General features: G+C 43.2%; 1 protein-coding gene across 1 annotated transcript in view; it reads right to left on the bottom strand.

Annotated features, from left to right (window-relative positions):
* The window catches only part of LOC126455064 (lutropin-choriogonadotropic hormone receptor-like), an 805,745-nt gene that overhangs the window by 92,366 nt on the left and 686,040 nt on the right, over window positions 1-27,339 (bottom strand). The gene's annotated exons all lie outside the window — the stretch shown is intronic.

Below are 27,339 nucleotides of genomic sequence, written 5' to 3'. Positions count from 1 at the left end.
TCGAGAAGAAGGCGCGCCAGCATCCAGCTTCTGCAACAGCGACGGCCGACAATGAGTGACTGTCGCCACCTCCTCGATCGATGACTTCAAACCTTCATTCAACCAACAAGGAAGACTAAAAGCACGTAAAGTTTTAGAACTGTATGGCAGACATCAGCTTTTCAAACTTTTAAAATTGTTGCATCACAAAATTACAGCAACTTAACATGAACCTTTGTTGCTCATTGTCCCAATTGCATTGCCAAGCAGGGTCCTTTCCTTTTCCGAAATGAGCCCGAGTGTCGTTGAAATTCAAACGCCAGCATCATTCGATTTCACTGCTTTAATTTCAAAGTTCAGTTAAGGTATTCATAGCTGGCTACAATATTTAGATTGCACAAGCACAAATTAAGAGTGCGAGTTTTGTTACCGTATTTTAGTTACCTGTGACTGCAGCTCAGCTTGGTACGTACTAAATTTTACTATTGTTAATTGTTCAGAATCATTTAATTCAAGTTCAAAGTTAAATCTCTTATTTCTAAATTGCGTAGATTCAAGTAGCTTTTGAAATGATTGTTGAGGTAGTCCAAGACTAACCGTATTTTACTGAATTTCGATGTGCTTCAGAAAACAAGCTCACTATTAACTTCAGTCACTAAATTAACTTTCGATTTTCCGGTTTTATTAATTCTTTTGCTAAATTAAGTCAGAGTGTAGCGAAATTTATTACTTCTGACGAACTTTCAGTTTTCACACTACACGTGTCAACTTTCAGTTGCCACGCTTCTAGTGCTAATTATATGTGTTATAATCTATCTTTTTTCAGTTACTATAGTAATTGTCCTTAGGACTGGCAACCGGATTTTTCCCCCAAATCTCAAATATCTTATTACCGCTAGTTAATTGTTGACGTAACGGCCGCACATTTACTTTCTTTATTAACTTTACCCCTTTTCAAAATTAATTTCCACCAGTTTCATTTGCATTTTTCCTTTCATTTAGATGTAACCCTTTCCTCCCTCTTTACCGACAGATCAACTTCGGTGACGATTGCTTTTCCCAAATTTCCATTAGGTACACGTGGTTTAATTTTTCACTGTCATTAAGGTCGATAAGTGAGGGGGAGGTTACAAGTCTGACATAACGGTCACCACACTCCGTCTCGTTTTTGCTACGCACAGCGATAGCAACGCCGCGAGCGGCCAGGAAGCAACACTTCTGAATACGACATCAGACAAATGCGAATGCTAACGTTTATATTGAAATTTTAGAATAAGGAATGTGTGTGTGTAGTCCTATAAGAATCGACAACAAGTAAAAAAGTCACAACATTTGCTATTAACTGAACAATCACTGTTTTTTGCCTTGTTTCACAAATTTTATTATTAATGTTACTGCACGACCTAGGTTAGGGTTATAAGCAAATTTTCAAGTATATTACTGATTATCAGAGATGGCAATGCACAGATAAACATGATGATAAGTCAAAGATAGTCGTCTCAACTTCTTAATGTATCGACTCATGGCTTAATGTAAAATTACTTCAGTGACTATTTTAACAATTACATGTGGAATTACACGGTTCTACATCTACATCTACATACATACTCCTCAATCCACGATACGGTGCGTGGTGGAGTGTACTTCGTACCACAACTAGCATCTTCTCTCCCTGTTACACTCCCAAACAGAACGAGGGAAAAATGTCTGCCTATATGCCTCTGTACGAGCCCTAATCTCTCTTATCATATCTTTGTGGTCTTTCCACGAAATATAAGTTGGCGGCAGTAAAATTGTACTGCAATCAGCCTCAAATGCTGGTTCTTTAAATTTTCTTAGTAGAGATTTACGAAAAGAACCCCTCCTTTCCTCCAGAGACTCCCACCCGAGTTCCTGAAGCATTTCCATGACACTCGCGTGATGATCAAACCTACCAGTAACAAATCTAGCAGCCCGCCTCTGAATTGCTTCTGTGTCCTCCCTCAATCCGACCTGATAGGGATCCCAAACGCTCGAGCAGTACTCCAGAATAGGTAGTATCGGTCTCCTTTACAGATAAACCACATCTTCCCAAAATTCTACCAATGAACCGAAGACGACTATCCCCACAACTGCCATTACATGCTTATCCCACTTCATATCGCTGTGCAATGTTACGCCTAAATATTTAATCGACGTGACTGTGTCAAGCGCTACACTACTAATGGAGTATTCAAACATTACGGGATTCTTTTTCCTGTTCATTTGCATTAATTTACATTTATCTATATTTAGAGTTAGCTGTCATTTTTTATACCAATCACAAATCCTGTCCAAGTCGTCTTGTATCCTCCTACAGTCATTCAACGACGATACCTTCCCGTACACCACAGCATCATCAGCAAACAGCCGCACATTGCTATCCACCCTGTCCAAAAGATCATTTATGTAGATAGAAAACAACAGCGGACCTACCACACTTCCCTGGGGCACTCCAGATGATACCCACATCTTCGATGAACACTCACCATCGAGGACAACGTACTGGGTTCTATTACTTAACAAGTCTTCGAGCCACTCACATATTTGGGAACCAATCCCATATGCTCGTACCTTAGTTAGGAGTCTGCAGTGGGGCACCGAGTCAAACGCTTTCCGGAAGTCAAGGAATATGGCATCCGTCCGATACCCTTCATCCATGGTTCGCAAGATATCATGTGAAAAAAGGGCGAGTTGCGTTTCGCAGGAGCGATGCTTTCTAACGCCGTGCTGATGCATGGACAGCAACTTCTCTGTCTCAGGGAAATTCATTATATTCGAAATGAGAATATGTTCTAGAATCCTGCAATTACATTAAGAGGTCGGGACTAAAGTTATGCATCAGCCAAGAACTTTTTATCTACTGATGGACTGAGGCCCAAAGTTTTACTTCTATCCTGGAGATGTGATATCATCTAAATGAGGTGAATAACTGAATCGGGTTTGCTCGTTTAATAATAGATGTGGAGACGTACACATCTGTCTTTTAATTTCTAAAATTTATTATTGGTTGACTTTAGGCCTTTTCCTCTGTGATTAAGACTTGTACGTCTGTTTGTTATTCTTTAGTTTCCTATGAATCCTGGGATGTACGAAACGGTTTATTTACGATTCTCTCGTAACAGACAGATATTTACTGAATTATGTCGTTTTCCCTTAATAAAAGAATTGCTAGTTCAATAAACACCTAAAGACCTGAGCTTTTATAGAAAGACGATATGTACTCACCCAACAGCGCAGAGTTTTGTTCGCTACGCTTTGAGCCAAATCAGTGAATGTGCACCGTAAGAAAGATGCATGGAATGTAATACCTACTTTATTTAATGCACTAAATAAGCCACCACATCTCTAACTTAAGGGTAAACTACACAGACGCGATAATAAATCGCCAGAAGTAATCCAACTGTTTCCCAACACAGACGAAACCAATCCCACAGTTGTTGATAAATCTGAGCCACAAATGGCAAGAATCTTCAGCAAAATCGCTTTTGAAGCAAAATTAATCATAATTACAAAAATATTCGTGTATTAAAAAGTCGACTGAAGTATGGGAATGGGCGTATCATGAGACTCCATAAAAAATTTTAATTGTCAAGGAAAGTATCTCTCTACCAACAATGGACAACAATAAAAATATATGCTTCTCATGCCTGAAATATGTGTTTATATTTTCGTGATTTCAGCGGAGTAACCTGCAAATATACACGTATTCTAAAGTATTTCTTTATTAATAAGTGCCGGCCGGTATGGCCGAGCGGTTCTAGGCGCTTTAGTCTGGAACCGCGCGACCGCTACGGCCTCAGGTTCGAATCCTGCCTCGGGCATGGATGTGTGCGATGTCCTTAGGTTAGTTAGGGTTAAGTAGTTCGAAGTTCTAGGGGACTGATGATGACCTCAGATGTTAAGTCCCATGTTGCTCAGAGTCATTTGAACCATTTTTTTGTTAATAAGTTGTAGCTTATGTCATTGAATCAGGGTGATTCTGGTGTCACGATAATTCAGGTGTCTTGGCAATTTACTAACGCATGGAACGCAAATATATAACAACTATTTCGTTAATTAAGTAGAAAATCATTAAAAACAAACATTATCCTTACAACACTTGTGAGTGTCTGCTTTCTCACTGATTGGAGCGCTTGTGTCTTTCAAAACTGTGGTAGATAATAAACCACACAGTACTCCATTAGTAAAGATGGAATGTGCTGCCTACAGGCTATGTCGCTTGCTAAAGGAGAAATGAAGTGCTTGAGGATGGTAAAGAAGTAGGAGGAAAAGGCAGGGTTGTTCTTAAGGAAACTGATTCTCTTCAGTTATTTTATGGGAGACCAACTAGGAAAAATACAAAGAATTTACAGGCGGTGTGGTAAGATGGGTGGGCAATTTATTTTCACAAACTATCCACTAGCCAAAGACCAAAGCGTACTCTGTGAGGAAAAGACGATTGGTGTATGCACAACTCAAGAAATGAAACATATTCACACAAGCACTCACTTCCAGAACCTATTGTGAATGCACTAACGGCCACATTTGGGTTCCTCGCAAACCCTAGTTTACTGAGGCAGTGTCTTATTGGGAAAACACAGAATGCAAATAAAAGCCTAACTAATATAATTTGGATGAGATACATTCCGTGAATTTAATATACTAAAAATTGCGCAGTGTCTATTATGCAGTTTTATATTTCATTGAGGGAAAACCGGTATAACTGAAATGTGGAAGAGAGTTGGTGTAAGTAAGTCAGGGCCCGGCACGGCGTGCCAAACCGTTCATGTGCCAAATACGTGGGCAGCATTCGGGCCGAGGCTCGGCCTGTCATTAGATTTGCTCCGTCCTTCCCACGACATTTTATTTAGTGCTGTGGTGTGCATGTTTTCGCTCTGTACAACTCCCATCACTTCGGCAGAATCACGGTGTCAGCACCGTTTACTCTCAGCTATTTGTTTGTGTTGTGAAGGACGTTCGACCATCCACTGGCTGTTTGCACAAATAGAGGCACAAGTCACAAGTCTTCAAAACTGAGTGGGAATGACAGGATGGAGATATGACAGTTCTCAATATGTATCATGCATTCACAAAATAGATGGGTACTGCAAATTTCATATTATGAATCGACAGTACTGTACCATACACAGTTGACAGTGAAATAGCAAAAAATTACAATGATCGACAGATGGGTTTGATTGTTCTGTACACCAAGAAGCATTTTGTGCTAGTTTTTCAGGTATTGAGCACATTAAGAAACTGATGGTACGAATAGCAAAATTTCTGAAGTCGCACTCATTATTCCACTATCAGCTGCAACAGTTTTAGATGAAACTGAACCAATAGCATGGAGAATTTATAAATTATTGCAAAGTACGTTGGTTACGCCAAGGGACGTTCCTGGAACGATTTTTCGATTTGAATCCCTCTATTGTTGAATTTATGACGGAAAAAGGAGTTGGTGAAAGAAAATTAGAATATCTGATATGGATAGCAGATTTAGCATTTTAAGTGGACTTCACTGCACACTGCCCACAGTAAGACACTGCAAGATGAGAAACAAATTATTTCTGATTTGAGGGGGATGCATTTGCAAGAGGGGCAAATTCTAACAAACACAGTCCAATGTCACAAATTTCCATTAAAAATGTTTTGACTAGAACAATGTCGCTCAAATCTCCTTTTAACCACATGTAAGGTAACAGATTCTTCTGAAGAAGGCGCCCCTAGTTGGCATTGAAAACTAGTTAAAGAATTTTAAATTCTATTTGCAACCGGCTGGCTGGAAATTTGTGATATTGTAATTAATTACGGTTGCTGATCACAGCCATGTTCAAAACATTAAACACAGTCCATTTCTCTACGCTCACCGCCGTTAAAGAAATCGTATCGTTTCAAGAATTCATTGTGGCCTTGAAAGACGTGAAAGGATAGTTTTGTAAAAATTTTGAGGGCACTGCCAATCTTACATCTTTTTTTGAGCGTATTTAAGGCCTCGTGCGGTTTCAGTTGAAAGCGCCCATGTGTATGCGTAGATGTAACTGATTAATCTGCAGTTTAATTCCCATTTTAAAGACAAATCCTTTTATATTAAAACTGTTCAGGTAGTGTCCATGGTTTTCGTCAGACAGAGTTTTCACATTCCCATAACAAGGTTGCGTGAGTGCTACAATATATGTTTGAAATACCTTTCTTTCATTAGAAAACTAAATAAGTCACGATTAAGTGAGAACCCAAGTTCAAAAATGGCCTACAAATTGAATTAAGTCTTCAGCCTGCCAAAAAATGAATAAGACCGAAAATTTGTTTTGTTTGTGATCTATACTGCTGAGAAATGTGAAATATAAAACGAAGTGTGTACAGTGCGACTTCATTGCCATTTAGATTCCCTCTCCTCTCGCCAGGACACCGTGACATGTTGGTGGGGGAAATATGCAGCCAAGCCAAACACAATAACAATTAAATGAATTACAAAATTAATATTTGTGACACAATACGAATCTTAGGTCTTTCAAAATGTTATATACAGCTTTGTTGTTTGCACATACATTTAAGATCTCTACCTTACTAACTGTGGGTGTAACGATTTTTTAAAGAAAAATTTGCTTTTTAGTTAGCATCCCCCCTTACGTCATATGCATTATAGATTAATGTTTCTTTTTAATTGTTTTTCCACTTAATTTACGAAATTCCGCCCGGGGGAATGAAAACTGTTTCCCCCATGTCCGCAATGACCGAACGCTGCTAAACTGATAATGCCGTATTTCAGTTCCAGTGCGGTACATTACCAAATTTCCCACTTTATTTGAGCTTATTTCCAGTAACGAACAATGATTTTCGAGAGATGAAGAATATTGGGAGTAAATCGTAACATATCAGTTACATACGCTTTTTTAATTATTCTCTAAAATATGGGCTTAAAATTGTAATAAAAAGATAGTGAACCTTAAACTGTTGGCGAAAAAAAACAACTAATAACTACGAGTGTATGTCTGGCGTAATAAGGAGAACACGTAAAGGTTAAACAAGGGAAAGGGCACGGCTGAAATTTTTATTAAGACGTGGCAGTTCCCGCTTTATTATATGGGGCAGTAAGTTGGACTCTGAGAAATGAAGATTTACAGGAGCTAGAAGAATTAGAAATGAAATTTCTAGGATCTCTGAAAGGCTACACCAAGAAAGACTAACTGAGAAATAAAGTACTAACGGAATAATGCAGTCAATTAGGGGAAAAGCCATCCAATACAAAGAAAAATGAAGAGAATGTGTATTTCGTAGGTCACCAAAAATACTTCCTAAATTAGCATGGGGACAAGAGGAGTGTGACAAGGTCGAGGATGAGACGGTGAGGCCGGAACAAGCGATAACAGTAAGCCTTACCCTACAACAGAAGAAGAAGAAGAGGAAGAAAAATTGAATTTTGCCAAGTAGTAGGAAACTGTCGACAAGAAGGGAAAGTTCCCGTCACTAATCGTTTTGAAACAATCTGTTGGATATATACAGCAAAGAATGTTCGAACCGCCACGCAGCATCGAGTTTCCGGGGACTGTAGTACCTGGGAAACTAGTGTGGACTGCGATGGAGGAAGGAACAGTCGCCCTGTCACAAGAGGCGCCACACAACACACCTGTGGATGTTTCTAAACGAGGCAGTCCTTGTATTGCAACCATCCTGGCCTGGACAGGTTATGGTTGTCCTAGGCTAGGGTGACTGATTGACTGTTATTCAAGACGTTAGGAAAGTTAGTTTTACTAGGCACAATGCCTGGATTGCTATTGGAAGAAGTCAAAAGTCACAGTACATCCTGTTATGTCAAAAACTCAGCAGGATTGGGGAAACTTGAATCTTCCAGTAAGGTATGGGTGAGGTGGTCTATTTTTTACGGTATGTACCAAACATGGGCGCCTTGTGGAAATAGGCCATCTTGAATCTGAGTGTCGGCCGCTGTGGCAGAGCGGTTCTAGAGTCCGGAACCGCTCTGCTGCTACGGTCGCAGGTTCGAATCCCGCCTCGGGCATGGATGTATGTGATGTCCTTAGCCGACCGGAGTGGCCGAGTGGTTCTAGGCGCTACAGTCGGGAACCTCGCGACCGCTACGGTCGCACATTCGAATACTGCCTCGGGCGTGGATATGTGTGATGTCCTTAGGTTAGTTAGGTTTAAGTAGTTCTAAGTCTAGGGGACTGATGACCTCAGAAGTTAAGTCCCATAGTGCTTAGAGCCATTTGAACCATTTTGAATCCAAGTCAATTATTGAAATGGAAAGGGCGTCGTGTGATCCTTCAAATAACATCAGCATTTTCTGACAAGTTAATTTCTGTAAAGAGATTCGAAGTAGCAGCCATGGTTCAAAAGCTACAACAGTTTTTTTGTTTTAGGTAATTCAAGATAGCTTTGGCCGAGGAGGAGAGAACTGAGGTCATTTTCATATCTGGAGAACGGACTTTCCCTGTCATAGATTATAATAACCGGCAAACAGAGAGAGCTACAATTTCACACAATTCTAGCAGGTTCTTAATTTCCAAATTTCAAGAAATTGGGACTGTGGTCGTCCAAAAAGTGTTACTGACGAGACAATATCAACAACGGTTTTGGCGTCCTTCGTGAAGAGCTCACACCGCAGCACACGACGTTTGTCAGCAGAATGTGAAATCATCGATCGTACGAAACCTTCATGTTTATCAGTGGAAACCATTCAAGATTCAGCTACTCCAGCACCTAACAGAGGACGACCCAGAAAGATGTACGCAGTTTTGCACGTAGGCCCAAGAGCAAATTCAAAAAGACCCCGCTTTTGCAAAAGGTACCTTGTTCAGTGATGAAGTCAACCGTCACAATTACAGATACTGGAGTGACCAGAATCTAAACTGGATGGAAACTTCCAATGTAGATGGTGACATAAAAGTTATGGTGTGGGGTGGAATATGGGGTACCCATTTTCATTGGACAGAACCTAAATGCTCAACGTCACCTGCAAATGTTTCAAGAAGTAGTGGTTTCCTTAGTTCTGAATGAAGATGGCAGCTTTCTTTCCCTCTTACTGTGAACAGGATGGTGCTTCAGCACACTACGGTTGTTCATCAGTGGGTAGATGGCCATTTTCTTGGTCACTGTATTGGCCCACATGGTTGTGTGGAATGCCTACCCTGATCACCTGATCTCACATCATCTGACTTATCTGTCGGGCCATTTAAAGCAACTCATAATTGCAGAGAATATAAGAAACACACCATTTCGAGCAACGCACTAAAGAAAGGTTGCCAGCATTTCCGAGAGTCCAGCCTGTAATTCCAAAGAAAATGTGTTGTAACTCTTGGACAATAACTGCCACTTCGAATCAGTTTACAGGAATGAACTTGTCAGAAAATGCTGATGTTATTTAATACATCACTCCGACCCACTTCACATTTAACAAACAATGACTTCGATTCAAGATGGCCGGTTTCAAGATGGCGCTCGTATTCGTTATATACCGTAAAAGATAGACCATCTCACCCGGACGTTACAGGAATATTCATGTTTGCACATTCCTGCAGTGTTTTTGACATAACAGGTTGTAATGCGACATTTGACACACCGTGTGTCATGTTTTTAACTCAGTGATCAATGCTCTATTTCACATAGAGATTTAACACGGAAGTGTGCCCATTTATTTTGACTACTTTTCGTAGTTTGCAATTCTTAAATCGTTCTACGAAGCCATGACAATCATTTACTCGCAGGAGTTGCCACTCGTATTTTTGATTCAGTTGTTTAGCTGGCGGTGCCGGATGGGCGGAATATTATTATTGCAATAAGATGCTAATTTAGAGCCCAGTTCTGATTTCTCGCTGGTAAAAGCAAATTTCCCAGATGATTTTTAATTAGGCCCCTTATGCAGTGATTGACCCGCGTCACGTTGTAAGAAATAACGTTTTTATAATTTTGTGACAAGTAGTTGAATACAACGGTTTTAAACCGCAAATGATTGACAGAATGTATCAGACAAATCAAAGAAAAGAAGAGCGAGAACTGATACAGATATTATCCTGGCTGAAGAAGGTGAAGTAGTGAGTAAAACCAAGTATATGTGAGTATCGTATATTGGTAAAAATCCCAGATAAAATCGCACCGATTCTTTAAAAGAAAAACTTGGTCAGGTGCGACTAAGACTCGAGCTCTGAGGGTCCCTTACAAACTCTGTTATGATATATAGCCGCTTAATCCATCCCGGGAACCGAGAATCTCGACGATTTTTGCCCGTTGTAGTTTTAATTCTAAGTCTGAAGTCACATACGAAATATTGGATTTGCATATAAATAACTTGAAATTAAATAAATATTCCTACGGATGGACCATTAACACGCTCTAACACACATTATTAAATACAAAAAAATCTAATAAACGTATATCAAAGGAATAGAAACAAAAGTAGGCCAGTAGCATAATGTCTCTGTGCTTTTTAAAACACAGTAAATATTTGACCAATTTCTTCATGAATAGTACATGTCGGATATAAACAAAGACATAGATGAATAAATATATTTATAAGCTTGCTGCTACTGTGTTTTCGTGTAACTGTGGAGTACTTACGGCCTGACGCGATCAATAGTAATCGGCCAATTTGACCTCCAATAACTCATGTACTATTCAAGTTACATACCTGTAATTCAAACAAATTTTGGTTTACACTAATAGCTTTCTAAAGACACGTCGATCAACACATTCGGATTAACCGTTTAGATTTTGGAATTTCGTTGCTGGGTGTTACTTGTATAATTTACAGTCAGATACTAAGCTTTAAACTAATAAATATATTGAAAATCTGATTACACCATCAGAATCGTCACGCAAATAATGGTAACGTACATGTTTCTTTTTAAGGTATCATGATTCCTCTGGCTATTACTAATTTATACATGAACTGTAAAATATCTGCCATTATAGTTTCACAAAGTCCGCCATCTTTGGCACTCCCGGCATACAAATCTCCTTCATCGACACAGAGATCATTCCTCGACACAACGTCAACATGGGATTCCCAGCCACGCAGTCGGTCTGGACCATGCGTTGGGGCTACCCCTCTTACTCCGTCTAATGTTCGACACCACGCGGTTGCTGACGAGCCCCGGCTTGCCGAGCGGCCCGTGTGGTCACGCGAACTCCGAACTTAGAATGGCTTCACGCGCCACAACTCGCCCATTATCTCACAGCAGCCATCCAAGTGCTATCCCAGCCCAACAGCGCTTAACTTCAGTGATCTGACGGGAACCGGTGTTACCACTGTGGCAAGGCCGTTGGCACAGTCGGTGTTCTAGTACTCGATAATTCGAACTGTTTCGTCAATCATTCAGGTAGCTGCTTCATCATCTAGCTCTTTGCAACTCTTATTTGTTCTCACAACAGTGAATACGAGGAATTTACCACAGTAAATAAATTAGTCACAAAAAGTACGTCAAAGAAGTAGAAGTATTTGAGTTTTGTGAAAAAGGCAAATGGGGAGAGACAGAAGGAGTGTTATGAAAACTTTCGCGATTCCATCATCCACACTGTCGATAAACTTGAAGCAGAAAGATAAAATTATTGAGACCGGATTATGTGGAGGGAGGAAGAGGATCCAGCAAGGTGAATTCTCGCGTCTAGAAGCGGTTTTGTCGATGTGGAGGACGAAACATATTTATCAGTGGTTATAAGCTTAAAGTAAAGACTCAGCCTTTTGGTGTTTGGGAACTGAAAATTTCGCCGCTAGTAAGTAGTGGCTCAGTAACTTTAAAATACATGAATTCATTTATAGGATGATTTGTGGAGAAAATGCGAGCACTGATGAAACGGTTGGTTTGGCATAGAAAAATGAATGAAACTGGAGTCTTCTCATACATTCTCGCAAATATATACATGCCTTTCGTTGGGAAATGTTAAACCGAATAAAAAACAATCAAGTAAATTAAAATCAAATTTCTTTTGAGTTCTAGTTGTTATTTTAGGATTCCCTTTTGGAACATTATTGAAACTATACTAATTTTTTTAAATTCATACTTTTATGTTGACTTTTTTTCTGATTCCAACTTGTTTGGTCAACCTTTTGTTAGAAATCGAACTCACTCAAAATCTTTGTTAGGTCCGTAAACTATGGAGAGTCGACTGTATATGAATAACTGTGAGCTCTTTGGTCGCAAGCTGTTTCAGAAGATGGTGCTGATCGCTCTACCTGTGTACCGACGGCAGGTGGCCCGGTTTTCGCTTTGTAGCGCGCCGCGCAGCCTGGGGCAGTGTTCCGGAATTCAGCGTTCAGCACTCCGTTGTCCAAACGGCCGTGGGGCAGCCGCGCCTATATCCGTAGGCCACCCGGCCAGCATGATGTCCAACGCTTTCGGAGCACTTTTCCTTCGCCACGCTAGAAAACAACGCGCTGGCGACACTTCGGCAAACTTTCTAGAATTATGTTATTCGTGATAGGTACTGAACCCTGCAACTTATAAAAAGTCGCGGGAAAGTATCGATGCAAATTCATCTGAAATCGCCTACATTTCCACAGAACCTGGCTGCTGTAATAAATATGTAGAACAAAAGCCAAACAACAAACGTATTTCAGTCCTTCTGATTTATTTTTCTTAAGCTACCAGAAAGTTGTCTAACCGTTGGGGTACTCATTTCAGAATAATATTCACGGAATCCAGATTTATTTGATGGCTCCTGTCGTACTGCAGAAAGCATTGTGGTAGACTACATATGTTCACAGTGTCCATACGATCTTAAAGAAAAATGAGTAAGAACTGATTGAAATACCGCTGCTGTTTGGCTTTTATTCTACATACTGTTTGACTGGCCGCTGTCCCGAGTCCATGATGAATGCAAGAAGATTGCTGTAATAAGAGCCGTAGGGCGTGAAAGAGAAACAGTGGCGGAGAAACGAGTGACATAAGGCTGTAGCCCTGACGTTTCTCAATCTGTACGTTGAGGAAGTAATAAAAATCAAGGAGAAATTAAGAAAGGGCATTAAAGTTTAAGTAGATGAAAAAAAAGCTTTTTGTTTCCCCAATGACTTCGCAACTACACTCCTGGAAAAGGAAAAAAGAACACATTGACACCGGTGTGTCAGACCCACCATACTTGCTCAGGACACTGCGAGAGGGCTGTACAAGCAATGATCACACGCACGGCACAGCGGACACACCAGGAACCGCGGTGTTGGCCGTCGAATGGCGCTAGCTGCGCAGCATTTGTGCACCGCCGCCGTCAGTGTCAGCCAGTTTGCCGTGGCATACGGAGCTCCATCGCAGTCTTTAACACTGGTAGCATGCCGCGACAGCGTGGACGTGAACCGTATGTGGAGTTGACGGACTTTGAGCGAGGGCGTATAGTGGGCATGCGGGAGGCCGGGTGGACGTACCGCCGAATTGCTCAACACGTGGGGCGTGAGGTCTCCACAGTACATCGATGTTGTCGCCAGTGGTCGGCGGAAGGTGCACGTGCCCGTCGACCTGGGACCGGACCGCAGCGACGCACGGATGCACGCCAAGACCGTAGGATCCTACGCAGTGCCGTAGGGGACCGCACCGCCACTTCCCAGCAAATTAGGGACACTGTTGCTCCTGGGGTATCGGCGAGGACCATTCGCAACCGTCTCCATGAAGCTGGGCTACGGTCCCGCACACCGTTAGGCCGTCTTCCGCTCACGCCCCAACATAGTGCAGCCCGCCTCCAGTGGTGTCGCGACAGGCGTGAATGGAGGGACGAATGGAGACGTGTCGTCTTCAGCGATGAGAGTCGCTTCTGCCTTGGTGCCAATGATGGTCGTATGCGTGTTTGGCGCCGTGCAGGTGAGCGCCACAATCAGGACTGCATACGACCGAGGCACACAGGGCCAACACCCGGCATCATGGTGTGGGGAGCGATCTCCTACACTGGCCGTACACCACTGGTGATCGTCGAGGGGACACTGAATAGTGCACGGTACATCCAAACCGTCATCGAACCCATCGTTCTACCATTCCTAGACCGGCAAGGGAACTTGCTGTTCCAACAGGACAATGCACGTCCGCATGTATCCCGTGCCACCCAACGTGCTCTAGAAGGTTTAAGTCAACTACCCTGGCCAGCAAGATCTCCGGATCTGTCCCCCATTGAGCATGTTTGGGACTGGATGAAGCGTCGTCTCACGCGGTCTGCACGTCCAGCACGAACGCTGGTCCAACTGAGGCGCCAGGTGGAAATGGCATGGCAAGCCGTTCCACAGGACTACATCCAGCATCTCTACGATCGTCTCCATGGGAGAATAGCAGCCTGCATTGCTGCGAAAGGTGGATATACACTGTACTAGTGCCGACATTGTGCATGCTCTGTTGCCTGTGTCTATGTGCCTGTGGTTCTGTCAGTGTAATCATGTGATGTATCTGACCCCAGGAATGTGTCAATAAAGTTTCCCCTTCCTGGGACAATGAATTCACGGTGTTCTTATTTCAGTTTCCAGGAGTGTATGTCAGAGGGGTCAAGGATCTTGGAACATCAGCTGAAAGGATGGAAAATAGGTTATAACATGAACACCAACAAAGGATATGGGATGTAGTCAAGTATATGAGTTTCGCTAATGGGCAGCAAAATAACTGATGTATGGCCTATGAAATATAAACTGGCTGTAACCAAAAAAGCATTTCTGAAGTAGATTTAAGTGTTAGGAAGTCCTTTCGGAAGATATTTATCTGGACCGTGGCCTTGTACGGAAGTGAAACGTACGCAATAAGCAGTTCAGACAAGAAAAGAATGGAGGCTTCTGAAATGTGCTGCGGAAGAATACTGAAGATCAGATGGGTAGGTCGAGTAACTAAAGAGGAGGCACTGAATCGAATTTTTGGGGAAAAATAAATTTGTGACACATCTTGACTAAAAGAAGGCATCAAGGTATCGTGAATTTTGTAATGAAGGGAAGCGTATGTGTACGGTGGGGGGGAGATAAGAATTCTGTGTGTACAATACAGCAGTAAGAGTGATTTTTAGTACGGAGAAAGTCTGGCAAAGTCACACTGTCACTCAGTCGTGCAAGTGAGGATTAAAATACAGTCGTGTTAGAATATAATGAAAAAATTATCATGTTTATCTTCAAAAATTTTTCTGCTGCGCATCAGTTAAACCTCCCAAAGGACAATTGTTATGTCTGCCTCTAGTTTCAGAATGAAGTGGGGCCGACACATTTGGGTCCGCAGTTCTACATTTCTTCAGACTTGTTCCCTTATGTTAGTCTCAGGACACGCGCCATTACGTATTAGAAAACCTTTATCAATAGATTAAACAGTATTTGCTTACTTTTAGGATAAGTGCTTGTTGCTTAACTTTGCAGGTGATTTCGTTTCAGCCACCCCGTGATTTCAGGATTCTATGATTTCAGAATTCCGTCGGATGCACGACAGAAACAAGGACGCCGGCGCGGATGAGAAATTGGAAAGCTGATTGTGAACGTTTTTTATTTGAGATCTGACGCCGGAAACGTTTTATAATATCGTAATTTAATATTTACGTTCTTAAAATTACTGAAGTAAATACAGAATGTAATAAGCGCGACAGCTAAAAATTATTAATTAATATCGAACTTGAGCTAAATTAAGTGCTGTGTCCGGAAAAAGAGGTCACAATGTGTTACGTGTCCCATTAAAATACACAATATTATCAATAAGTTCCGTCTGTTTTCTGGGACTGTAAAATATTCCGAACAAATATGTTTCACAGTAATTTTCTGTAATATCCGGTGTCCACTTTAAAATGCATTTCTCGTTTCCGTATAAATTAAATGTACATACTTTTGAAATTTGATAATAAGTCGATTGAAGTGGAACAGAATAAAGAGGAAATAAACCTGCAGTAGCTCAGTCGCTCTAATCATAACCGATTACTTTTAAACAATTTATGTTCTACATCTACATCTACATTTATACTCCGCAAGCCACCCAACGGTGTGTGGCGGAGGGCACTTTACGAGCCACTGTCATTACCTCACATTCCTGTTCCAGTCGTGTATGGTTCACGGGAAGAACGACTGCCGGAAAGCCTCCGTGCGCGCTCGTGTCTCTCTAATTTTACAGTCGTGATCTCCTCGGTAGGTGTAAGTAGTGGTAAGCAATATATTCGATACCTCATTCAAAAACGCACCCTCTCGAAACCTGGACAGCAAGCTACACCTAGCGTTCTTGCTTCCCACGCCCGGGTTCCCGGGTTCGATTCCCGGCGGGGTCAGGGATTTTCTCTGCCTCGTGATGGCTGGGTGTTGTGTGCTGTCCTTAGGTTAGTTAGGTTTAAGTAGTTCTAAGTTCTAGGGGACTTATGACCACAGCAGTTGAGTCCCATAGTGCTCAGAGCCATTTGAACCAAGCTACACCGCTATGCAGAGCTCCTTTCTTGTAGAGTCTGCCACTTGAGTTTGCCAAACATCTCCTTAACGCTATCACGCTTACCAAATAACCCTGTGAGGAAACGCGCCGCTCTTCTTTGGATCTTCTCTATCTCTTCTGTTACTAATACTACTAGAAATAGTAATGCCAGTGATCGTAATGCAGTTATTTAGCGAATAAGATAAACAATGTTTTTGATATTTGTATTTACTTCTTACTCTGGATCTTCACACGGCCAAATTTTAAAATTTTTCGTGGCTGTGAAAGTACGTAACGACTTTGATTACACATTCATACGTGGGAATGAGGCATGTACGTCCCTGAAAATGTCTAAAATTAATTGTCTTTCCTAAATGTCGAAATTTCGTAGTACGTAGAACGCAGTATGCTGTTCAGCAATCAAATAGTTTCTTTGGAAACGAAAATAAGTTACGTTCGAAGCAAGTAAGTGTATCACGTCCACTATCTCAGTATTTCCGGCCGGCTAACGCTCTTTGTAATGTCGCTCGTTGTTATTACTCTATCGTATTCAACTGGTCTGTCTGTTATAAGTGTGCTTCGTCTTACAATGTGCGTTATCCACGATTTTCAGGTGTGTAGGGCCCATGATGTCTGAGTTTTATTAGCATATAGCCAAAGATCTTCTTGTGGTTTGGGCTCTCTACGACTTTCCAAAATTCTTATAGCATATAAGCAAGTTGTTAGTTGATATTCACTTGTCCGTTTTCTAGTCCAGGGACGAAATACAAATTAGCTCAGCGGTCTAAGGCGCTGTAGTCATGGAATGTGCGGCTGATCCCGGCGGAGGTTCGAGTCCTCACTCGGGCATGGGTGTGAGTGTTTGTCCTTAGGATAACTTAGGTTAAGTAGTGTGTAAGCTTAGGGACTGATGACCTTAGCAGTTAAGTCCCATAAGATTTCACACACATTTGAACATTTTTTGACGAAATCGAGGCACATGTTGTATCGGCCTGTGTCTTCAGGGGTCATTGGCACCGTCTGCTTGCAGCAGGATTAAGATAACGTGTACCTCTGGCCAGGCTGCGAATGATACCACGACATAGCGAAGTATGGATAGTTTGGTGTCGTGAAAGAGTAGCCTGGAGAGTAGAATGGCACTCTGTTGTCTGCAGTTACAAAAGTAGGTTCTGTCTGTATGCGGGTGATGCACGTACACCTGTGTGGGGTACACCTGGTAAACTGCCTATTCCAGAGTGCAATCGCCCACAACACACAGATCCCAGGCTTCATGGTGAGGGGTGGGGGTGGGGTGGGGGGAGGGGGAACCATCTGTTGCAACTCGTGCTCAGATCTTGTGTACGTGCAGTGTGAAGTAACCAACAAGTGCCCACTGCACTGCGCAGCCTGTTATCCCCGTGCTACTGTCATTTCTTCGACAGGATGGTCGTTTGCTTTTCCAGCAGGGCAGTGCACATCAACATACGTCTGCCGCTACGTAACGTGCTCTTCACAGTGTACAGCAACTGCCCTGCCCAGCAAGTTTATCAGATATTTTGTCAGCTGAACATGTATGGGACTTCGCTAAGCGGGAAGTTACTCGTTCTCGAGGGCCTGCAAGAACCATTACCGAATTGCAGCAAAAATGCGTAAGATTCTTGAGACAATCTGTCACAGGACGTCATTCGACACCCTTATGATTGTCTGCATGTGAGAACACACGCCTCCTTTGCCGACAGACTGTGTATCGATGCGAATATTTGGCTCAATAATGGCTCTGAGCACTATGGGACTTAACATCTGAGGTCATCAGTCCCCTAGAACTTAGAACTACTTAAACCTAACTAACCTAAGGACATCACACACATCCATACCCGAGGCAGGATTTGAACCTGCGACCGTAGCGGTCGCTCTGTTTCAGTCTGAAGCGCCTAGAACCACTCGGCCACAAAGGTCGGCTGCGAATATTTGGGCATCTCTTACTGTACATGTGTGTTTAATTTGGTCTGAACTTTTAATCATATACTCTTATAATGATAACTACCTGTCACCTCACTTGTCAGTACAACGATCTTGTCCTTCAGGGTGCTGCATGTTTTTCCGGCAATGTAGCGGGTGATCAAAAAGTCAGTATAAATTTGAAAACTGAATAAATCACGGAATAATGTAGATTGAGAGGTACAAATTGACACATATGCTTGGAATGACATGGGGTTTTATTAGAACCAAAAAATACAAACGTTCAAAAAATGTCCGACAGATGGCGCTTCATCTGATCAGAATAGCAATAATTAGCATAACAAAGTAAGACGAAGCAAAGATGATGTTCTTTACAGGAAATGCTCAATATGTCCACCATCATTCGTCAACATTAGCTGTAGTCGAGGAATAATGTGAACAGCATTGTAAAGCATGTCCGGAGTTATGGAGAGGCATTGGCGTCGGATGTTGTCTTTCAGCATCCCTAGAGATATCGGTCGATTACGATACACTTGCGACTTCAGGTAACCCCAAAGCCAATAATGGCACGGACTGGGGTCTGGGAACCTGGGAGGCCAAGCAGGACGAAAGTGGCGGCTGAGCACACGATCATCACCAAACGACGCGCGCAAGAGATCTTTCACGCGTCTAGCAATATGGGGTGGAGCGCCATCCTGCATAAAAATCGTACGTTCCAGCAGGTGTTTATCAGCCAGGCTGCGGATGATGCGATTCTGTGACATGTCGCCGTACCTCTTACCCGTCACGGTAGAAGTATTTTTTTTGTTCTAATAAAACCCCATGTCATTCCAAGCATGTGTGTCAATTTTTACCTCTCTATCTACATTATTATGTGGTTTATTAAGTTTTCAAATTTATACTGACTTTTTGATCACCCCGTATATCGAAGCTCTGCCATCATGTGCCGTAAATAATTAACCATTATAAACAACTGCTTATCTACCTTTATAGTTCGCATGATCTTTGACAGCCGGCCGGTGTGGCCGTGCGGTTCTAGGCGCTTCAGTCTGGAACCGCGTGACTGCTACGGTCGCAGGTTCGAATCCTCCTCGGGCATGGATGTGTGTGATGTCCGTAGGTTAGTTAGGTTTAAGTAGTTCTAAGTTCTGGGGGACTGATGACCACAGGTGTTAAGTCCCATAGTGCTCAGAGCCACTTGAACCATTTTTGAATGATCTTTGATATTACGTATGATTAATAGCTGTTTGACGCCATTCAACAAAACATAAAAAACGCTGTCAACAGCTATTCATCATACATTCAGCTGTACCTTATAAGTTGATCAGCCAGAACATTATGACCACCGACCTACTGTCGATATAAACCCGTCCAGGCGATAGCAGCGTCACCTGGCAAGGAGTGATTGCTAGTCAAACACATGCACGGTGCATGCCTTATCAGTGAGCGTGCTGTCCGCCTGTAGAATGGAGAAGGCGCACGATCTGTCTGAGTTTGACCGAGCGCAGATTGTGAGGACCCGGAGGCTCGGCACGAACATTTCGGAAACTGCAAGACTTGTGGGGTGTTCAAGGAGTGCTATGGTGAGTGTCTTCAGTAAGTGGCGAAACCAAGAGGAACCACGTCCAGACGTCGTGTGATTGGGCAGCCACCCCTCGTTACAGATATCGGGCATCGTAGGATGGACAGACTGGTAAAACAGGACAGGCGGCGAACTGTGGCAGAACTAACAGCAGACTTTAAAGCTGGGCAGAGTACAAGTGTGTCTGGACACACAGTGCACCGAACACTCCTAACAGTGGGCCTTCGCAGCCGGCGACCCATGCATGTGCCAATGTTAACATTACGACATCGGCAACTACGACTGAAATGGGCACGCGACCATGGCACAGGGGCAGAGCGCTGCACGATCTGATGACTCTCGATACCCCCTTCATCATGCCGATGGGAGGGCGCGAATCCTTCGTCTTCCAGGGAGATAGCTCCTTGACACCTGTACTGCTGGATCGAGACAAGCTGACGGCAGCTCTGGGGAACATTCACGTGGGCATCCATGGGTCCAGTGGAGCTCGTGCAAGGCACCGTGACGCCCAAGGGGTATCGTGCAGTGGTTGCAGAGCACGAAAACCCGTTCATGATGATAGTGTTTCCTGACGGCAATGGAATTTTTCATCAAGATAATGCGCCTTGCCAAGAGGCCTGGAGCGTGATGGAGGGGTTCGAGGAACACAGTGGCAAGTTCCAATTAAGGTGCTGACCTCCTAACTCGCCAATTATAAACCCAACTGAACACATCTAGGATGTGATTCAACGTGGCGTCAGAGCTTATCACCCCGTCGCCCGGAAAGTTTGGGAATTAGATGACTTGCTTGTGCAGATGTCGTGCCAACACCCTCCAGGCACCTGCCAAGGCCTCACTGCTTCCAAACGACGACGTGTCGCCGCTGTTATCCGTGCCAAAGGCGGACATGCCGGATAATAGGTAGTTGGTCATAATGGTCTGACTGATCAGTGTAAACGTTTTAAAAATGATCCTGTTTACTGTGACGGTTACAAGTTTCACATACTATGCTAAATATATAGATATAACCCGTATCTGCGCAGACATAAACTCATCGAACGAAAATTTTTTCACGTCTATGGAACTAACGCTGATACTGCTTAACACTACTTGTAGCCTTGACAACAATTCGGCGACGAAGTGAGACCTCAAGTTACTTAAGGTTTACCATATCTGTCAGAAGCTAGTCACTGACAGAGCTACCAAATCGTGGGAATACTCATCGCTATATTTTTCAGACATTTGTGATTCAGTAGGCTGATTTAGTGGGCCAGTCGACGTACGACAGCGTGCTTGAGTGTGAATCTACGGCAACCCAGAAACGTACGTGTGTGTGTGTGTGTGTGTGTGTGTGTGTGTGTGTGAGGGGGGTGTGTAGCCCTGTAAACAGTTGTTCTCTTGGAACAGATGTTCTCTTGGAAGACGGGAGCGTCCATTACACACTCGTCAAGGAAGTGCAACACTGGTCACCGAAAATGTTGAAATAATCATTGTGGCTCGTCTTCACGGTAATGTGAATGAATGTGTTAAGATCAGGTACGAAAAACACACCATCACTGAACAACCTCCAACCAGAAATTAGCCGCACTGGACTGTCGGTGCACTCGAAGACTTGCATCGTTTCAAAAAATCGCAAAATCGCGTCTCGTCGGAGCACAGTACATGTCTCCAGTCAGCTTCAGCGCAGTTTTAGTGTTGTCTGGCCCATTACCACTGTTAGCAATGGCGTTTCCGAAGGTACTAGACTCCGATCGTACATTGTATGCAGTTCTTTACACAATGTTCGCTACGATACCAGGTGAAATGGACCTGTAACCATTAACAGTTCCTGGCGGGTCGAAACCTACTGTCATCGAAAAGGCGTGCCACCTGTCTATGGTTTCTGTCGGTTGGGATCTTCTTACGAGCATTGTCACATGACTATGAGTGGTACACCATTCCTCGTAGACATGTTGGACAATCTACGCTGACACGTCGCCAAGTCGGGCAAATTCATTCAAAGTGTGATCTTAGGCACATACAACCACGATAGCTACTTTCTGGCATTGTGAAACGACTTCATGTCGATCCATCTTACTGCACTGATTCCATACAAGCAATTGTTACACATATAGCACTTCACAGCTATGGCTTACGGTTCTTCAATGATGGAGGGAGGCAAAACCGCCTGGTACCAGTTCTGTATCAAAGGGTCCACTTTTACGGGGGTGATATTTTGTCGAGGGCGCTTCCAGTTACTTATAGATAATTATTCGTGACAGTGGCTTGCCGTAGTTAGCTCGTATGATTCAGCTACGCAGAACGTTAACTTATAATGTCATAATGCAGCTTCCTTGCGGCCACGTCTTCGATTTTCAAATATTTGGAACCTATTGAGCATCACTTACAAAAAATATACTGATCCAGAAACATTCTGATACGTCTCCATCGGAATCTCCAGCAGGCCTGCGCTGAAGATTCACAAACCGAGCTCGGTGATCCAAATGGTGTCAGTGATGATCGATTCAGTTAAGATCAGAGGAATCTGACGGCCAAAGAAGAATTTTTGATGATGCTCTTTCATCTGTATGTGGTGGCTACGTACAGAACTTCGCGCTCTGACGGTTCCGTATAAACTTAATTACGTATACAGACAGTTCGTCATGAATCTTGGTGACTGTCGCCTTTTTCGACACATATTGCTAAGAAATTTTTCTCGGGAATTCCAAGATTTCGAGAATGTTTTAATTGTAAGTTTGAAGTCCGATAACAAACACAAAAGACATTTTTTGTGTGATATAACTACAAATTACAAATTAATAATTTTAGGATTTTTTCCTGTACTTATACTGTGACACCGTTCTTTCTGCCACATTTCATGATTCTTGGTCGACGAGTGAGGGAATTAGCAAGAATCAAAATACGTGATGTACATGGCTCTATCTTTTGATTGCATTTATTAAGAAAGTTAACTTCTTTACACTGCGAACGGACGTTAGACCTTACTGTGTGAAATTCATTTTCGACTTGATGCCTCTACTCGTTCCTGAGAAAAAGGCGATTTAATGGACAGACGGACTGACAGAAAGACAGAGAGTCGGACAAAAGATGACAAAAGAAATGTTTTTATCGTGTGATATAATTAAAAAGTTAACACTTTTCGAATTTTTGCTTTTATTTTTACTGTGAAAGCTTCTGCATCACGTATTTCATGATGCTAGGTAAGTACCCTACAGATTTCGGTGAATGAGTTTGCGAGTACCAAAATGTGTGACACAAATGGCCGTATCTTTTGACTGCATTGACTTGTAAGCTTACATTTTTTAAGCAGCAAAGTGACCGTGGACCTCAGTATGTGGCATAAATTTCAAATTCATACGTCTACCTGTTACTGAAAAAAGGGCCTCAACAGTCGGACAGACACGCAGGCAGCCAAAAAAATGGTCTTATAACGGTTTTGTTTTTGCCTATTGAGTTATGGAACCCTAAAAAAAGGTAAAAAAGATAAAAGATCTAACTCTCCCCAGGTCACGCAGTCCTACCCCTTAGGGGTTATCTTCGAGGATTAACTCACAATCAAATGATTGTGGAGAACACATATTTAAGGGTATAAATTTCCCGTAAAAAGTGATGCTGTGCAAGATTTATTTCCCAGGGTCACAAAGGGCAGAATACCGCGAAGAATCAGTTACAACCGCACTATCTTGTATTCTTTCACCAATTACTGCAAATATTTGCTTAACTTACCCCTAAATCCATTCGCTCTAAGTAGCTGGTGCAAAGCCAGTGGCAATCCCTTTTTGTAACTTCAATGAATCTCATTCTAGACCCATGACAACACTGATGAACTGCGTATAGTCAACTACTCATGACATACGAGCTTTGGAAGTTTTACTTAGAAGTAAGCAACTCGGGAGAGTAGATCCAGTTTGAGCTCCGTGTGATGGCATACTAAGAGATGGCTCAGGGAAGTGAGTGTGGTCGCGAACTCCCAGTGCAGCAGTTTAGTCGGGATTCTGGTAGCAGCGGTGGAAACAATTTAAGGCGACGAGTACTCTGCAGTCGGCAAGGACGTCTTGGCGCTGGAGGGTGGGGCGTTGGTGAGTGGGTGGGTGCGGGAGACGAGGCCGGCAGTAGCGTGCGGGGGCACGCAGCGGGGATTACCCGGCAGGCGGCTGCTCTGACGCGTGCTGCCACCGGACGCTGCGTCCCGCTCTGCAGGAACAGCTGGGAATATTATGCCGAGTAAGAAACGCAGAAGGGTAGGCGCTAGGAACAACTCTGAAGCTGACCTCATATTACACTGTTGGTCACTTAAATTGCAAGACCATGAAGACGAAACGCGACAAACGTCAAGCTGGCATGAAATGTACTATAGGACTTACAAATGATAAGTATTAAGCGCAACAGTACAAAGCAGGTGGGAACAAGACCATCTAAAATCTGTAGGTATGGACAGATTATGAAGTGACTGCCTAATTCAGAAATAGTATTTACAATGAGGTGACAATCATGGACTACATCTTTCTATCGTATCGAACCTTTTTTTACTTGTCGTAGTGCAGCAGCTCGACGTGGCGTGGAGTTAACAGATTGTTGGAAGACGTGTGCAGAATTATTGCGCCGTGTTGCCTCTATAGCCGACCATAATTGCGGAAGTGTTTCTGGTGTAGGATTTTGTGCACGAATTGAGTTCTGGCCCCTATTTTGACTGGACCAGAGATGAAAATCATCCTATACGTCTGTCAGGGGGCCTGAAAATGGCGTAATGTAGCGCCGAAACTCGTTGCTCAAATAAGATAACATTGGAAGTTTAAACGGCTGAAATTAGTTTTGATTCATCATTTTATGTTGAACAGCCGGGGTCGCGCAACCGTCTGTCTTATGATGGAGTTACAAAGTCTTCATTATGTACCGTAAGTATTCGATGGAATTCATGTCGAGCTATCTGAAAGGTCAGAATGATCTTCAAACTAATCACGAACAATTTTGGCCCAGTAACAGGGCTCCTTGTTATCCATAAAAAGTGAAGTCCACGAACGGCTGAAAATCGTCTCCAAGTAACCGATCATAACCGTTTCCAGTCAATGATCGGTTCAGTTGGACCAGAGGACCCTGTCCATTCCATATAAGCACAGCCACCACCAACTTGCACAGTGCCTTGTTGACAACTCGAGTTCATGGCTTCGTGAGGTCTGTCTGCGCCACACTCCAACCCTACCATCAGCTGTTAGAGACCGAACTCGGGACTCATTTCACCAGGCCACGGTTTTCCAGTCGTCTAGTATCCAATCGATACGGTCACGAGCCCAGGATAGGCGCTGCAGGCGATGTCGTGCTGGTAGCAAAGGCACTCGCGTCGATCGTCTGCTGCCGTAGCCCATTAACGCCAAATTTAGCCGCACTGTCCTAACGGATACGTTCATCTTACGTCCCACATTGATTTCTATCGTTGTTTGACGTAGCATTGCTTTTCTGTTAGCAGTGACAGGTCTACGCAAACGCCGCTGTTCTCGGTCGTTAAGTGACGGTCGTCGGCCACTGCGTTGACCGTGGTGAGAGGTAATACTTGAAATTTGGTATTCTCGGCATACTCCTGACACTGCGCAAAATGCGCTATTCATTTAACTAAATAAATGTAGTAATTACTGAGTTGCCAAATTAGCCTGTTAACACTTCAATAGGTCATGTAGCTAGAAAAACAAATGATCAGGAGAACTGCAGTAGGAGTGCAAAGATTAAGACACAAATAAATACATCAACGTGCTATACAACTCTGTCTTGGCAAGGCTTTTTCAAATGGCTCTGAGCACTATGGGACTCAACTGCTGTGGTCATACGTCCCCTAGAACTTAGAACTACGTAAACCTAACTAACCTAAGGACAGCACACAACACCCAGCCATCACGAGGCAGAGAAAATCCCTGACCCCGCCGGGAATCGAACCCGGGAACCCGGGCGTGGGAAGCGAGAACGCTACCACACGACCACGAGATGCGGGCATCTTGGCAAGGCGTAGTGGGCTAGAAAAGATTAAGTGGTGCAGGGCTACCTGCACACGCCTGCTCTATCAAGCAGGCATATTCCACTCAAGCACCGTCAAAAGAAACACAAATTGTAGCCTAATTAACAGAGAAATACAGAATATAGTACAGGAATTCGGCCAGGTCTCCACTATCGACCGAACGCCGCCGTACATCAGTCAAAATTACGCCAACAAGAAAAACAAGTAATTTTTTCAATGAGATAAAGAGTCAGTGAAACTTTTAACGCTGCCAAAATCTTAATCACAGTTCCTAATACAGTTACCGAGCAGGAAGTTCGACTGCCAACCACAAACTGTGCCGAACCCCCAACACATGTAAAGAAGTAAACAAGTAACAGCCACCCGAGGCATAGCACTAAATACCAATCTAACTCGTTGGGTTGGCTAACGAACCCCTTACTAACAGCAGATAGAACAAAACATTTAAATAACATTACACCCACACGTAAGATACTAGTAACGAACGCAAAATAAAGTCCTCACTGGGAGAGAATTATTAAGATTAAGAGACCCTACCCTACCCTACAGATTAAAAAAAAAAAAGAAAAAGCCAGATTTGGTGGTATAAACTCCCCATAAGACAACAGTTGAAAATGTGCGCTCCAGTAATAGTGCATTCAGGACGAAATTGAACCCATTTAAATGAACCCATTTAATATATAATACGTCCGGCACAAATCTGCCGCCTTTAAGCACCCAACCAGGAAGTCGAGACCCAACTTGGCAAGCTGCACTCAGATGTGAGCATTAAATGAAGAACAAATTCAGTAGTTTTATAGGAGTGCACACAACGTTCCTGCGTAGAGACTGAAGTTTGATAAATAACGAAATATGTGGAATCAGACATGATTCTCGAACGACCAGAAACCTACCGACAAAAGTCACAGTACTGGTACGGGATATGGCAATTATAGCTATGGTTACTGCCGATGCTCGGCTCACTCACATCCAATAATACAAATCGGAAGCTCACCAGAGATATCCGTACAACGATCCCTGAAGGACAGCCGTCCACCGTCCGCCTGCAGGTCCGGTCGGTCGCTGAACCGGTAGGCGCCCCGAACGTCCACAGGCTTGCAGCCGGCCGCAACCGGTGTAATAATGGTTCGCAACCCAGAAACCCGCCTGAGTATTTATTTCTGGTATCGCTTCTACGCTCAGAGCCGGTGACTGTTAACTGCGTAACTTGTAGTAGCCTTCAACTGCCGGCACACTACACGCCTCTCAGGAAGACTCCAAGTCGGCCGCCTCAGCCCAACCGAATTGTTTCACCTTCCCAGTCTCACTGTCACTGCCATCGCCCCTGTGAACTCCAGTCGAACCGCGCCCTCCTAAGGCAAAAGATTTCTACTAGAGACCACGGCGCAACCTGTCGATAGATCAACGGTTTGGATTTGTTCCCTGTTGTAAACAAAATGATTTTAATACAGAATTTTACTTGCCCATTCTACCAAATTAGTCTAGTGCGATAATCGTTTTACCGTTATGTATAAACACGG

This window comes from Schistocerca serialis, chromosome 1, assembly GCF_023864345.2.
Source record: "Schistocerca serialis cubense isolate TAMUIC-IGC-003099 chromosome 1, iqSchSeri2.2, whole genome shotgun sequence".
Lineage (NCBI taxonomy): Eukaryota > Metazoa > Arthropoda > Insecta > Orthoptera > Acrididae > Schistocerca > Schistocerca serialis.
This window is presented reverse-complemented; position numbering and strand designations above follow the sequence as displayed.